This window comes from Sipha flava, unplaced genomic scaffold (assembly GCF_003268045.1).
Source record: "Sipha flava isolate LNK unplaced genomic scaffold, YSA_version1 64_pilon_pilon, whole genome shotgun sequence".
In the NCBI taxonomy this organism is placed as follows: Eukaryota; Metazoa; Arthropoda; class Insecta; order Hemiptera; family Aphididae; genus Sipha; species Sipha flava.
The window spans coordinates 442358-458119 of record NW_020273604.1 but is presented as its reverse complement, the minus strand read 5'-3'; the positions used below and the strand labels follow the sequence as shown (position 1 = coordinate 458119).

The 15762-nt window shown below is 37.1% G+C and overlaps 1 protein-coding gene across 1 annotated transcript in view; it reads left to right on the top strand.

The window, feature by feature from the left end:
- Positions 1-4224: 4224 nt before the first annotated feature.
- The window catches only part of LOC112691529 (UNC93-like protein), a 64177-nt gene continuing 52639 nt past the window's right edge, over positions 4225-15762 (top strand). Inside the window, exon 1 of the mRNA XM_025565803.1 lies at positions 4225-4400. The gene's annotated coding sequence lies outside the window, so the exon portion shown is untranslated. The remainder of the gene's footprint in view (positions 4401-15762) is intronic.

Here is a 15762-nt window from a genome sequence, read left to right as displayed (position 1 = left end):
ACCGATTGGTCCTTGGTCCGCTGTTGTCTTCGCGCTTGCGTGACAACCGAGCGGACGCGTTTCCCGAACGGAAAACCGCTCGTGTGCGGCGCATCGCGCGCCGACTCGATTCCGATTCAACCGCATATCGCACCGCGCCGAGTTGTGCGAGTTTACGGCGCGGTTGAAATCGGAAAATCGTACAACAACAACGGTGTTGATCGCACGACCAACGTTCCGCGCGCGTTAGGTTCCGTCGGCTGCGAGACAATTGGCGCGTGGGCGGAGGACGTCGCAACGTTAAATTTAGCGCGTTGAATTCTATTTAAACGTCGCGTTATACGTTCGGGCCGCTGAAACGAATCCGCGCGGAAAAATCACGTATGAACGACGCGATATGCATTAGATATCGTTCGAACCGAAACGGAAACGTGTCTGCAAAATTAGCCGGGATATGTTTACGCATGTTTCTGCGTGCGCGGAAAATAAAATAGAAAAAAGACGAATAAATTGTAAAACTGTGTGCATGAATATAAATAACAGTATGAATCTTGTTAGCGCGACAGCGATGCTAATTACTGCTCTATCGCAGAAAAAAAATTAAAACCTTGTGTAATAATTAACGTAGTATTTACAAATATGAACATTTAACAGAGTATGACAACATCGTAACTAGAGCCGTAACACTATAAATTATACTTTACATTAATTTGTAAAATAGTTAATATTCTGAATAAGAGACAACTTTGAGTTAAGTGAACTAAACGAAATAATGTAAGTTGATTTTGAAGTTATTTTTGTTTTTTTAATAACTTGTTACAAAGAAAAAAATTAACTAACTGAATAACATGGTATATTGAAATCTAGGAAAAGTACATTCGCCGCTTCCGTACTTTCGATTACTTGTACAATAAATTGTATTTTGACATTCGAATTAAAAGAAAAATTAACTTGACAGGACTATAAAAAAAATAATTAACTGATGATTAGCTGCCAATCGTGAAAAAAAAAAACATAACCCATCGATTCAGTAGAAATGACTTTGAGAAAATAAAAATAGTCTCTCGTTAAGTAACTTAAGGGTTTTCAACTGGTCTACGCCCAGTCGAATATCAAAAAGACAAAGTATTGTAACGCAACGAAATGGAAACGAAAACAGAAAAAGCAAAAGAAAAATATGCGTAGGTGCCCCCATGGTCGTAAGTGTTCTTTCGGATTCAAATCGGTAGCATCATTCGGGGAGAGGGCGACTCGTGCATTTGCCATGTGTTGTGAATGAGTAAAATGACATGTTTACTGATACGGGTACTTGTGAACGAAGTACAAATAATTATATTTTTGGACTGGTTCGACGTCTCCATCCATCTCTTCGCGTTAATCGGCCGGTGATAGATATAAGCGCCAAAATGAGATAAGAAAAAAATAAAGTCGTATCGTACAAAAGCGCCAAAATCCTAGGTACGCACAGTGTGTAATAAACGTAGTAGAAATGTATAAAAGTAAAGATATGTGAAAAAAGTGGGATTGAAAAAAAATCAACCGATTTATTAAATTTATATTTGTTTGTATGTATAGTTAGTGTATATCATAGTTTATTATTGATATTCTTTTATAAAATCGCAATTTTCAAATAACTACTAACATAAAATTTTAATTTTGACGCAAATCGTATGTATTTTTTGCACCTTTGGCGCTTATGTCACGTAGCCTAATCGGCAATCGGATAAGACGAGCCGTCGAGTGGGAAAAAATCAACAAGTGAGCCGATGCCGATGCTCCGACCGAGAAAAAAATCTCGAAACAACGCCATCGGTTCAAACGTCTTCGGTCGCGCGTCGACTCGGCCGATGGACATACTTACGTGTCCACGCGGTGCATGTCGCACGTGGACATGGTACGGATTAGCCGCACGCAATAACAATAGCGTTAGCGTGTTCCGCAAAAATAGGGCAATGATTCGCGAGCAACGGTCAGCCGCGTCACGACCCGATCGTTGTCGCCGATCGTGTTTCGACCGACCGGATCGATCTGGTCGGTGCACGAGGTGCCCGCGACCAACCGTGCGCGTTTCGAGGCTAAAGTGTATGCACGATGCGTCCGAAACACCTACAAACGTTGGCCACGCGATAGTTCGCCCTACATCGTGTACCGATGATCCGTGCAATACATTACGTGTCGAGTGACGAATGTTTTTCGTCGGACGTCGGAACGATCCCGGTCGATGTTTTCGATGGAGTAATCCAACGTCGAAAGCGATTCCCAACTAGTGCGTGGCTACGCGATGCGACCTGTGTATAGTCCCGTGTCCAGTCCTGACTTATCGTTTCTCTTTGCGCGCCTTTTTTCCCCCGTTTCTTTCTGCATCAATAACGATATTTTTTAACTAAATTTTTAACTTTATACAACGTGAAATCAATCAACTTAACTTGACCGAGTTAAAAAATATCATAAACTTGCCCGGCATCGATAACAACAATAATAACAATGATTGAAAGTAGCGTCCTGTCTGCGAAAAAGTTCGATTTTTTACTCTCCGACCGACGTACAATTCAACCGTACCATTTTTACGAGATGAACGAACAATACAACGTACAACCGTGCTGCGCAAAAATTGTTTAACGTAAATTTAATTTTTCCCTTTCGGCCGACGACGGCCCTGCGCACGCGTGTACGTCGCGCGGCAATCGTCAGGACGTGCAGAGATGGTATTAAATTGCCTACTTGCAATGCCGTGCGATTCCGCGCGTTAACGGCACCACAGAAAGACGTAATCATCCGTCGCGTTATTACCATCGTTACCGTTATTACGCTATCCACCGTCGTAATCATCACTATCATTATCGGCCATTCATTTTACTGGTCGCGCAGCCCCTCGGTACCGATCGGCGTCGGCGCTGTCGAAACGCGTACGCACAAGTCCGAGGCCAATTATCGCAGTTCGACGCGGAGCTTTAAATACAATCGTGTAATCGAACATTCGAATCTCGGCCGAGGGCAAACGAACGCGATACACACGGTACATTGTTGTCGCACTCGCATTTCGTACGGACACAATGGCACATTCGTAATATTACGATTGCATTTACACTCGTAGGTTGTAACACACCAGTGTTTCCCAATCGTTTTCGTTCACGCATGTCACGTGCCGCCGACGACTTGAACTTACGAGACTCGTGAATGTCGTCGTCGTGATCTACAGGTCCTGCGGTCCGTGATCGAACTTGTTCGCAACGTATTGCGTTTTGTAAACGTATTTCGGGTGTAGGGTAATTGTACGCGATTCCCGACACTTTTCATAATTATTGCGAAAAACTTACGAAAAGTAAATAAAAAAAAACAAAAAATTAAAAAAATACCATACCGGTTTTCGACTAAACCGATTTATTCGTCGCCAATCAAAAAATAATAAGCGTAGATAAAACTTGAAAACATAAGGTTTTCGAGTACGTTGCGATAATCCGCAAGACGCGGTACACTTCGCGTGTACATCGCCACCGTTCTATCAATGTACTTGTGTAAAACAATAATCGTAACGATTATGACGACCGCACATCACGCGCGTACGTCGTCAATAATCCAATAATAATAATAATAATAATTGTAATTGATAAAAAATGTGATCGATTACTTTATTTTTTTGTACTCGAATATTTTTTACGCAGATTAATAGAAGAAAAAAAAGGTTAAGTTTTTTATTGCAGGACAATTTTTCGACAGATTCGTAGACGATCCGAACGAGCACCGCCGATCGCCTTCGGATTACCGGGACGCTACTGCGGTGGTTTCGCGCGCGGTGACGTCGACTGCTATCGTGCCGTCCGACTGGAAAACGTCGGACCGACCCGGGGCTCGCGTCAACGGAGAACGGGACGCGCAAAAGACGCGCGCGCGGAGAAAAATGCGCGGCGTTCGCGGGCCGGCCGATCGGCGTCGGTTGGACGGTCTCGCCCGTCGTCCGGAAATCTCTTACGACAACGACGTCGCGGCTACCGGGGCGCGCGGGCGAGGGGCAAGGCGAAATCAAACGCTTAAAACCGCGCGGCCGATCTCGCGGCGTACGCGCTCTCGTATGCATTACGCGCGCTCATTAGTCGTTTTCACGCGTGTACGCGTCGTCGAACCGGTAACGCCGAAACGCGGCACAATCGTTTTCGCACGTACGATTATTGTAATAATAATAATAATAATAAAAACAACAATAACGTATAAATCGTATATTAACAGCTCCGAGGACCGGGACCGCGTCAGTGCTACGTCGCGTCCCGATCGCAATCGTCACGCGCGCGCACCACCGAGGCCGTGTTCGCAGGCCAACCAAAAAAAAAAAAAAAGAACCCGGAGCAAACCTGGTGGCCGGGAGCCGAAAATTTTTCCGGGTTCGCGGCGAGTCCCGAGACGGAGTTCTGGAACGCCGTGGTCAGGTAATCTTCTTCGTATTATTATCGCGTACCATGCGCTGGAATTGATTGATCGCGGTCGAAATAAAAACTATCGATACACGTCGAACGGTCTTCGAGAACGATTGGGTTGAAACATTTTCGCTTCGGCCCGGTGGGGGCGGCTACCGATGTCATCGGCGAGCGGACCAAGTCGTCAGCTGTGCATCCTGGCGGGGCGAGGACGCATTCCGTAAGGTTAGTTCATCTCGCCGCGTTCGTACGTGTTGGCGGGTCTTCCTTGGTGTCCCCGTTTCGCCGCGTTCACTCTCGTCTCAGGTGCTCCGGTCGGCTAATGCGTTCTATTAGTTCTCGGCCGACGTACGGATCAGTCGATTTCGCCCGTCCGTTGTCGCACGGTAGAACAATCGCGTTTTTCCCGCGCGCAACGACGACCGCAAACACCGTTCGACGCGGGCATTTTCGTGCGGGCAACGTCACGCGCACTCGTCGCGATACCGATGTCTCGGAAATTAATTGTATCGAAATAGAATTATGTCGGCCGAACAGAAAAACCGAGCGAAGACTATTGTTTTACATTTTTCACCGTATCAGTGTTTGTCGACCGCCATCGCTGCGTGCGCACGGCGCACCGCGTTAAAACATTGCCATCGTCGAGTTCCGAAATATGTATTATAATTATTAACGATATTTTACTCCCGGTGAACGCGATCTCTTTCCCCGGTTGAATAACACGTGCTTGCACGTTCAGCAGATCACCAAACGTAGGCGCATCGCCGTGTAACGATTCGTATTTTGCACTTTTCCGGTAAATAGCAGAACAAGCACAGGCAAAACGTGTAGGTTTAATAAATTACAATGTATGAGTAATTAATGAAACATACTTATAATTTTTTTATTCAGTATTGTGGCATATCAGGGTTAGGTTAGGTTAGGGTCCCAATGAATATGTTTTCCTTGAATATCGTATATTTTTTCGTATAAGAGTAGCTTCGATTATTTATCACTTGTACTTTCGTAGTCAATTGTACCAGTCATAATAGGGTTTTGCATAAAAAATTTAGAAAATTTAATAGTTCTATTACGAAATATCATTAATTTTTTACCAAATACTTTAGAATAAATTACATTTAATTTCAGCAACATCAGTTAAAATATAAGTCCTTACTCTTAGAGTTAAATTCTAGGGCTCCTTTTACAATATTTTGAGGGTTGTCTTGTCACATCCCGCACCCTCCGGACACACGTCTATAAGAACGAGGTAGAAGTAATAAATGTACATATATAAATTGTATTATAATTGCATCGCTTATGCGATATAAGCGCAGTCATATACTTATAATAGATACGTAAAATTGTATTTTTCATTTAATCTGGAACATTTGAATATTAATATTGAACACGCGTGCGCGTGACGGAAGATTACGGTGGTTACAATCTACAAAAATCGCATCCGACCAACTGCGCGATTCGTACGACGAGAAAGAATTGAATATCGTTTGTAATATACGACACCTACGATTTGGGATTTTTACCGAAAACAATCATACTTTATACGCTCTGGTACAATTTACAGGTGCGCCTGTATATAGTCGCTCTTTTAAATATTCATTACAATTTTTGTTCAAAATGATGTATTGCAATATACATATAACAGTAAAATCTCGTTTAAAACGTCGTGGGAAACATATGTCTTAAACGGGATCACGTGTTATGTACATTTATCAAGGGACCAGTAATAATAATCGTTCAACGGCGTTGTATACGAGTGTTTGACCGTATTTAGCGTGCTGCTAACGGTTAAACAACGTTATACAACACCGGTAAAGTAATGTATTGCTATACCGTAAACCAGGTACGCATATAATATGTTATATACTCGAATTAATCTTGTGCTGAACTACGACTAATTTATGCAATTGCGCCTCTATTAAAATGTAGTCATCCGGTACCGATCTAATCTATAATGTAATTTCAAACGCGATTCGAGTGAAATCAGTACAGAATAAACGAAACATTTTTAGTTTTCGCTCCATTTTAAGTGATTTTATGTATGCGAATACTCGATGTTGCCGGGAACCTGTTGCTGCAGTAACGTTATATATATACATACATATCTCTACGATATATTGCGGTTTATTAAGAAGCGATGGGAAAATAATAGAAATAAAATAAAAGCCGATTTTTGTAAATAAATACGATAAAATGTATGATCAGATATTTTATTGTAAGCCAAATCACCAAAAAAATTAATTTGTAATGTAGGTACGTAAGTAAAAAAAAAAAAAAAAAAAAACATAACTAGTTATAAAAGATTTACTTTTATTTAAACGCTTATATTATTTAATAACGATAAATGTCGTCTTTTCTTACGCGACAATTATTATTATTATTATTCTTTCATCCGTTTCATCGGAATGCACGCAGCACGTACCTACCTATTTACGTTATTAAGTATTCAAATAACGTATGTATTTGTTTTCGTAATGCGTTGTCAATAAAGTTGACGTATAATTTTGCATACCGACCGACGAGTCCATTACATTCGAATGTTGAGTTATGGTGTCTGGCGTTCAATACTCGAGGAAACGCTAAGCAAATGAAAAAAAAAAAAACCGAGTGGACATATTATAATATACCGTTATGTTCAAGGTTATTTTCGTGAACTAGTTTCGCGCAGTGTTTTTATTTCGTTTTCTGCACTAAACATGTGACATAATTTACAATTTTTTAGTTATAGGTATGATATTATTAATAGACTTTGCAAACATTCATTTCGTAGACGCGTACTTCCGAAGTATAATAAATTAAAAAAATTCCACTAGAGCGAAATACGTTCAAAACGATTATGGTTTACTTTAAAATATTAATCCTGTTCGTTATACTCTGACCAACGGTAGTGATTTAAGTATCATACACTGTAGTTTCTGTGATTAGTAATACCGCAGCGTTATTAATATATATATATATATATATATTATAATTTGTGTACTACTACAAGACATTTATCATTATTCTGGTTCGATATAATATATACTTTGTTTATGGTACACGATAGTAATTATACTTTGGCACGGTCGTTTAAAAAATTATAATTTACCGTAAACAATGCACATCACGTATAACATAGTATAATGTGCGGGGAAAAAATAAAATACATTTCTACTTTTCAATATTTGACCTTTTTTTTCTCTATACGTAATACTGTACGTTTTGCATAATATTCTTCGGTTAATCTAAAATAATAACAACGACCTTGAGTTCGATACAAAATACCATCATTTTTTTTGGTAGACGCGATCGCAATTATTTTTCTACGTGCACGAGCGAACACAAAAAATGCTACTCTGGATGCGTAAACGTACACACACACGCGGACAACAAACGCATATCATCACAACAATGTGTATACCTTCAAATCGACGTATACACACACAGGTTTCAGCAAATACTAATATTTTTATCGTACGAAAAAATGTATTATAGAGATGTCCACCACGGTTTCGACGAACGACTTGCGTTCGGTGTGAACGTTTGTATGAAAATCTGACCGCGTCTTATGCAATACTATACTGTACACTGTCGCCGGTGCGACCAACTAAAACGCTATAAACACATTCCTACGATTTCGATCACGTCGATCGAGATGGTACAGATACCGTCTGGACGTATGATCAACTATCGGGGGGTTATAGTTGTTTTCTTACGTTTTACGCAGTTCAGCGACAACGTTTTTCTGTAATACTTGTTTTGTGGTTTTCTTCTACGTTATTGTCGTAGATTACGTCATTTTTACCGTTTCATACGTTGAGTGGAATATAAAATAAACATTGTAGTCGTGTTACTATTCCATGCCATATGTTTATAGATAACAATTAAGACTTTTCGTTGTCTCTAAAAATATCCAAACGAAACGTTCCTCGATTTACAATAAATGTATTATTATTATTATTATTATTATTATTGGTGAAAAAAATACAAAACTAACGTTTTAATTGTATCGCTAAAACTGTACAAGAGATGGCTTAAAAGATTTTTAACGATAAACCAAATAAAACGTATAAGAAAAGTTTTTAAACATTGACTTGCGGCTGTGAAATCGGCAATGACTTTCCAATCGTACCAATAATCTTGTGCCGGTGTACACTATACCAGAGGCGCCCGTAAACTGCAAAAAAACTATTCACAGTGGAGGTATATTTGCTTAACTTTCACCCACCCCAGTGTAAGCGTTATCAGTCAACCGATCGTTTTTCTACTTCCAATGAACAAACAACTATTATGGTTAAATTATTGCTTATATATCACGTATTAAAGTCTTAATGATTAATTAGAGCTTATTAAATCAACGACGGCTAAAACCGTGTGACGTTTCGTGTTTTCAAATTATAAAATAACAAACAATCGATCTGCATTTTTTTTTTTTCAATACATTAGTACTGGTGCATATTAATACAGCCATTACATCAAGTGATTGGACCGCGAGAATATGCTAATTTTGATGTGACGGTAATCGATAATTAGTTAAATATAATCGTTATGTTAAACTTTATATGTAGAAACATAACTGTTATAATATTAAATGTATTGTATTACGATAACACAGTATTGAAACGAACTAAAATGTTTTACGATTTCGTAATATCATGTACATTATGATTTTAACGTATATGAATACTAAATTTTAATAATGAAAAAAAAAAAACGAGAAACGCACCGCTATATGTATTATAATTTAATTTATTATTTACCTTATAGGTTTTTTTAGTATTTTTTTCTTTTTTATTGTTGTACAATAATAATACGTTAAAACAATACTCGTGCTCTGTTTATTCGTACATTATTAAGGTCATTTAAATTATAAATAATAGTGTCAGCGTTAAAAAACAATTATTTTATAAAATAAACTATTGAAACGAACCATACATTGTTTATAATATAGATTGATAATAATTGGTATAAGTATTATGCATGTGATATATGTTTTAAATGCACTAGAAAGCAATCCGTTGAATTACTTTTCCTTACCAACAAACCTATCTTGTATAGGCACTCCAATATTTTATGCGATTTTTCATTTACCAAGTAACGGTTGTGACTTCTAAACCACAAAGTTCGTATTATTTTCATTTTTTCGTCAATTATAATCAAATTAACGTTATTATATTTATTAAATTACTGATTATTAGATCCAACAATGTGTGTAATAATACTCAGTGAAAAATAAGCAATAGGGTTTCACATATTTTTCTAAGATAATGTATGAATAATTTTTTTTCTTTAATTACCCATATTTTCTTGGTCGGTGTTATTTTACAACGTAACAAATATAAAAAATAATTCATCAACCTCAATTCACGCGTCACTTATTTTAATATCACACATAAATCAGTTCGCAACAATTATCTAAATCTAAAAAAAAAAAAACATATTCAACGTTTCAATACAATAAATAAAAATATCATAGAGCGAAAAAAAAAGAGTGATTTGTATAATTCGTTAACTTTCTTTTTTTAATATGAGCACGAAAGACAACCGTCATCCGCGAAACATCATGTTACTAAATCTAAGTGTTCAACAATAATTATAAAAACCTAAACTTTTATTAAAACAGAAATGTAATTGTTCATTTATGAATCTAATATTTAGATTATTATTGCAGAGTTATCAGTTTATTTACTATGTATAGCGGTAGCATTATATGTCACCGGCAATAATTCAGGTATTTTTCAAAATGCATTGGCATTATGAAAATTGCCGACCCATTTTAGGCAATGTAAATAAAACATATGGTTTTCAATATTATTTTACATATAATCTAGGTATTTTATAAAATACCTAGGCATTATGCAAAATGCCAAATTTTTTTTATGCAAGTACAAGACATTTTGTTATGCTCTATTACGTTAAGATTCTTATAATTATTATATATATTATTACTCATTTTAATATCAGACAAAATCAAATTTTTATCTTTTATTATATTATTACTATAAATATTTTACAAAGTGTATTGACGCACGCGGAGATCGTACAACGGCACGTACCGCACGTTGCGCCGTTTGGCGGTGGGTTCCGGGCCTTCGTCATCGGTACCATCACCGCAGCCTTTGCCTCCGCTGATCCTGCCGTCCCGGCCACCGGATCCGGACGTGCACGTGATCGCTCCGGGCTGGATCACCACGCCACGCGCGGACGAGCTGATGTGGCCCGTAAACCCGTGGCCGCGCACCGGTTCTCTGGTGCGCGGGTGCTCCCCGGCCACGAGTCCGTACGACACCGAACGGTCGGATGACGGGCGGCTGCGCAGCGCACCGGTCCAAGCGACGCACGTAGAGATCGTACGGCACGTATCGGACGTCCCGTCCACTGATGCGTTCAGGGCCACCGCCTCCGCCGGCCCTGGTCTTGCGCCGACGACCACCGGATGCCGACGGGCGCGCGACAGATCCGAGCGAGATCGGCGAGCCGTATTCGGGCCGGTCGATGCGATCCTTGGTACGGCAATGTGCCTCATCTATACCGCGCGGTTGATCCCCGGCCGCGTGCCCGTTCGACGTCCAACGGTCGGGCAACGGGTTGTTCCCGCGAGCGCAGTCGGAATCATCGTGGAATCGGTACGAAGCGTAACGCACGTCGTCCGGCACGTCCCGGGCCGCCGCCACCGCTGCCTCCGTTTCTGGTGGGATTGCGCTGGCCACCGGTTCCCGTGGTGCGCGTGATCGCTCCAGGACGAGTACGCGCAGGACGACCGTGTGGCTTGCGGAAAGAGAGGTTCAAGCCGAAGAAGTCCTTCTGCGAATAACAACACCGCCAGTTATAGCGTTACGCCTCGTGGGAAAGGCACGTCCCAAAACAATTTTCAATAGAGGGGGGGGGGCGAACCTATTTTAATTCGTTAATTATCTCTAATACAATACGAATAACGAACGAGTAGATACGAATAATTATATAATAAAATCGATCAACAACATTATCTACATTTAAGCGGATATTTATGTTACACGTATAAATGCCAGTCCCGTTTGTCTATTTGAACCCATTTGGTTCCTTGACCAAGTTGTTAATTTAAAAAGTATGAAGTAATAAACAACAAATTAGATAAAAGTTAAACTAATATCTATCATTCCCAGTGTGCACTGGATGTTTCAACACATCCCAGAAACAAACATATTACGTAGTACAATCAACGTAACTTTTTAATATGTATACAATGTATCTATTCTGTCTAAATAAAACAAACATTTAACACTCATCCCGGCGATATAACTAGGCATTATATGATAGTACAGACCTACAATGTTATAAATTATATGTCACAGGGTTGTTACATTATTGTGATTTGTAATACGTACCAGCAAAATAATATCGATGTTTCAGTTTTTCACAAAAAAAAAAAATATACTATTTTAAAATAAATAGTTTTGCACTCTATAAAAATATACTCTATTGGTTTTACCCATAAGCTAATATATTTAAATATACAAGGGGTATCAAATCAATTATTTATAAGAGTAATGTCCGTATGCATACTATTTGATGTGTCACGTCATAAGACAGTTTTAGACTACATATCTTATGTTGATTAAAAAATAAAAGTAACTAAACTTAGTTAAAAATCAGTTACTTATTTTGTCATACATAATGTGCTCGTATGGTAGTAAAGACAGAAAACCATCGATTTCCATTCACTTTAAATATCGTCCATTATAAACTTAATGTCAATATGATTAGGATAGCCGATAGGTAGTAACGCGTAGGATTTAGAGATCCGTCTAGGTAGATATGTCGGTGTTCGGAGTTCGATACCCGCATACGAGTTGTGGTATTTTATTATAATTGTTTTCCAATTATTAGTAGGTTTCATTGTTTGAATATGACGTTCTAACTATGTTTACAATGTAACCCAAATATAACTTTTTGTTATAAACATTATATTGCAGTTGCAGGTATGTTAGAAATTAACAGATTTAAAACGTTGATGATTAGGTTGCAAACACCGGACATTAGCAGTATCAGGGACATCACATTAACGCAAATTCAATATTCAAATTAATGTTGCATATTATATGGAAACATACCTTGTATGTTTATAGTACACATTATTGCACAGGGGGTTATTAAGCATTATCCGAATACAGAAAATATACTTTCAAACATTTGAATAATAAAATTGTTATCACTGATCATTATTATTTTATTCAGAAAGGCTCCTTCGCCCCCTCCCCCCACCCATCGGTGACATGGCTGCCTTGTGGTCGGGTTAAGCGCAGGGAGCGTGTGTTGTTTAACGAGCACTATTAGTTAATAATACATGATGAACTTAAATAAATATTTATAAATATTAAAATATTGAGTATTGTTAAGCATATTGCCATGTATGATATGTTTGACAGTATTATGCAATCGGTATGTTATAAATGAAACTTCAATTCGAATTTATTGCGAGGAACTTGATGTTGTCTCAAAAGAGTATTGATGGGTTTTGAATATTTTTTGTATAAATTATTTTATAACAGAATTTGTTCATTACCAACGATATAAATAAATATCTATTCATTTAATAGTAGCCACGAAATTCTGCATAACGACCGGCTACTATATAAATTATAATGCGAACATTAACATAACCAAACAAGGTAAGTAGTAATACCTTGATTTAATGCATACGATACAACTGCAATGGATCAAAAGGATGTGCTTGTTAAAGAACTTGGAAGTCATCATAGAACTTTCTGGTCGTGTCAATCTAAGATTTGGTTTATTTTTCTTAGTTTTCTCAGTTTATCGCTCAGACTTGATGTTTTACGTGATTAACTGCACAATTAAACTGATCATGTATGGATCCCTTTATCATAGGACACTGAGTATTTTCTCATTAAGATTAGTTTTAGTATAGATTCGTAACATAAATATTGACCTATTCCTTTTTTTTTTTTTTTTACATTAATTCTTATATTAGAGTAGTATCAAATATCATAATCAACGAAGTAAATAATATAAGTAAATTGTTAAGCAGTATTAGATTTATCCAGAGTTAAAATAATAGATGTCGATTTGGGTAGTACGACCCGCAAGAGTTTCTTCACGGATATAAAAGTTTTATAAATTAAAAATGTATGTTTCAGATATATATTATATATTCCACATATTCGAATATCTATATTTATATATTATTAAAACGTGAGGCGATTTCTAATGACAGTTATATCTGAAGTTTTACTGGGCCGATTTTCATGATTTTTTTTTCCTAACGAAAGTAATCGGTGTGTAGATAAGCCATCAAAAGAGAAAAGTTCAAAAAAATTATTATTTAAATAGATATTAGAAGTATAAAGTTTGCCGTATTGTTAAACGACGACTACGACTGCCATCGGTATAACCCCCACTATTCCTATGTCTGATGCAGTATTGTAGTTCTGTAGATTTGTCGTCGTCGGCGGCGATGTACATTTATCTTTATATATTATATTATTAAAACGAGAGGCGATTTCTTATGACAGTTATATCTAAAGTTATATCTACTGCATCGATTTTCATGATTTCCTTTTTTAACGCAAGTACTCAGTGTGCAGATGAGTCATCAAAAAAGAAAAGTCCAAAAAATGAATTACTTAAATAGTTATTAAAAGAATTAAGTTTACCGTATTGTTACACAGCGGCATTCGTTGACGACGCCGATATAAACCCACACTACTACGTCTACTGCAGTACTGTAACTTTGTGAAAGAAAAATTAATAAAACTGCGCGAAAAATTAGAAAATTTAAGAATATTTAACTACCATATAAAACTATTTCTAATCTAACCATAGCGCTTTGGATAATATAAACTTTTTAATGTAGCCTTTTAACGTTTGACATAGAATTAACAGAATGCATGCTGCAAATATCGTCAAAGATGATGTAAAAAAACTAAATATCGTTTAAGACAGATGTTTTGGTTGTAGTTATTATTATTATTATTATTTATTAGTAATATATCTGATTAATATATCAATTAATATATCTATGTAGGATAACTGAATTTCTAAGTGAACGTTCAGTTAGTTCAGAACCATCGAATCTAATAGTTCAAGTTTCAAGTTCAATTTTATATCGAGTTTTGGTAAGTTTGGATAGACTAACCATACACTTTGTTTGGACTTTTTCCATTAATTCACTACCAATAATTTTTTCTGCCGCCTGTATAACCTCCATTATTCCTACGTCTGCTGCAGTACTGCAGGTCGTCGGTGACGATATACATTTATTATATTTTGCATTGTGCACCGTTTCGTTATCGTCGTCGTGTCGTCGTCTGAACCGTTGTCGAAAAAAACAACAAGAAAAATACTATTTTCAATTTACGCATTGTCTTTTCGCGTACAGCATAGAACAAATTACAAATTTTACTATACACATTGTTTCGCTTTTGTTTAAAATGGAATATCAATTAATTCCCATAGTAGGCGATAGAAATTGTTTACTTCGTTTCGTGTCATATTTAATCGAATTGAAATGTTCGATTAAGAGTTGTTAACTTGGTGATAAATATTTGGGATATGTATAATTTGTCATAAGTGATATTTCGTATAGATTAACTATTTATACAGTAAAACCTCGATAAGACGGAATCGCTTGGGACCATGAAATTTTTCTGTGTTAACGGGGTTTCCATCTTAGCGGGGTTAGTTAGTTATACGTAATTTAAAACGGGACCAAAAAAATGTTCCATAATACCGGGGTTTCCGTCTTACTGAAGTTCCGTTTTATCGAGGTTTTACTGTAATTATAATGATTACGAACATTTGATGAGCATAAATGGCGAGTATGCTGGTCACGTCGTACTTGAATACATTAGTCGACTTTATCCAAATCATACATTTCGTGTGTATAGATCTACTGATCTTAGTGCATTTGTAGATTATAGTTGGGTGCAATAATGTGTAATTTATTATTTTCTGGCTATGGTGACACAGGACATTATAGTGTTTTAGTTTTTATTAATAATATGAATATTCAAAATCTACCTAAAGAAATATATGCTAACACCAATAGTAAGCATAAAACTCATTATTTAACTGGAAGACGTGAAAGAAAAAAAAGTAAAGAAAACCAGAATCAGAGAGTAATATTTTATATATGCGCTTTATCGCATAATATAGTTCAAGTTACTCCCTATAATTTGGATAGTTTAAAATTTAAATGCAAGCATTGTCATTAGTTACACTTTGAGTGTGAAAAAACGACTAGAGGGTATTTTAGTTTATGTTGTGGTAATGGAAAAATATCTTTATTAGAGTGCCGTTTGCTCAATGAAATATTTGATTTATTTGTTGGTGAAAATTATGAGTCCAAACATTTTAGAGAATATATACGTCAATATAATAGTGCGATGTTATTCGT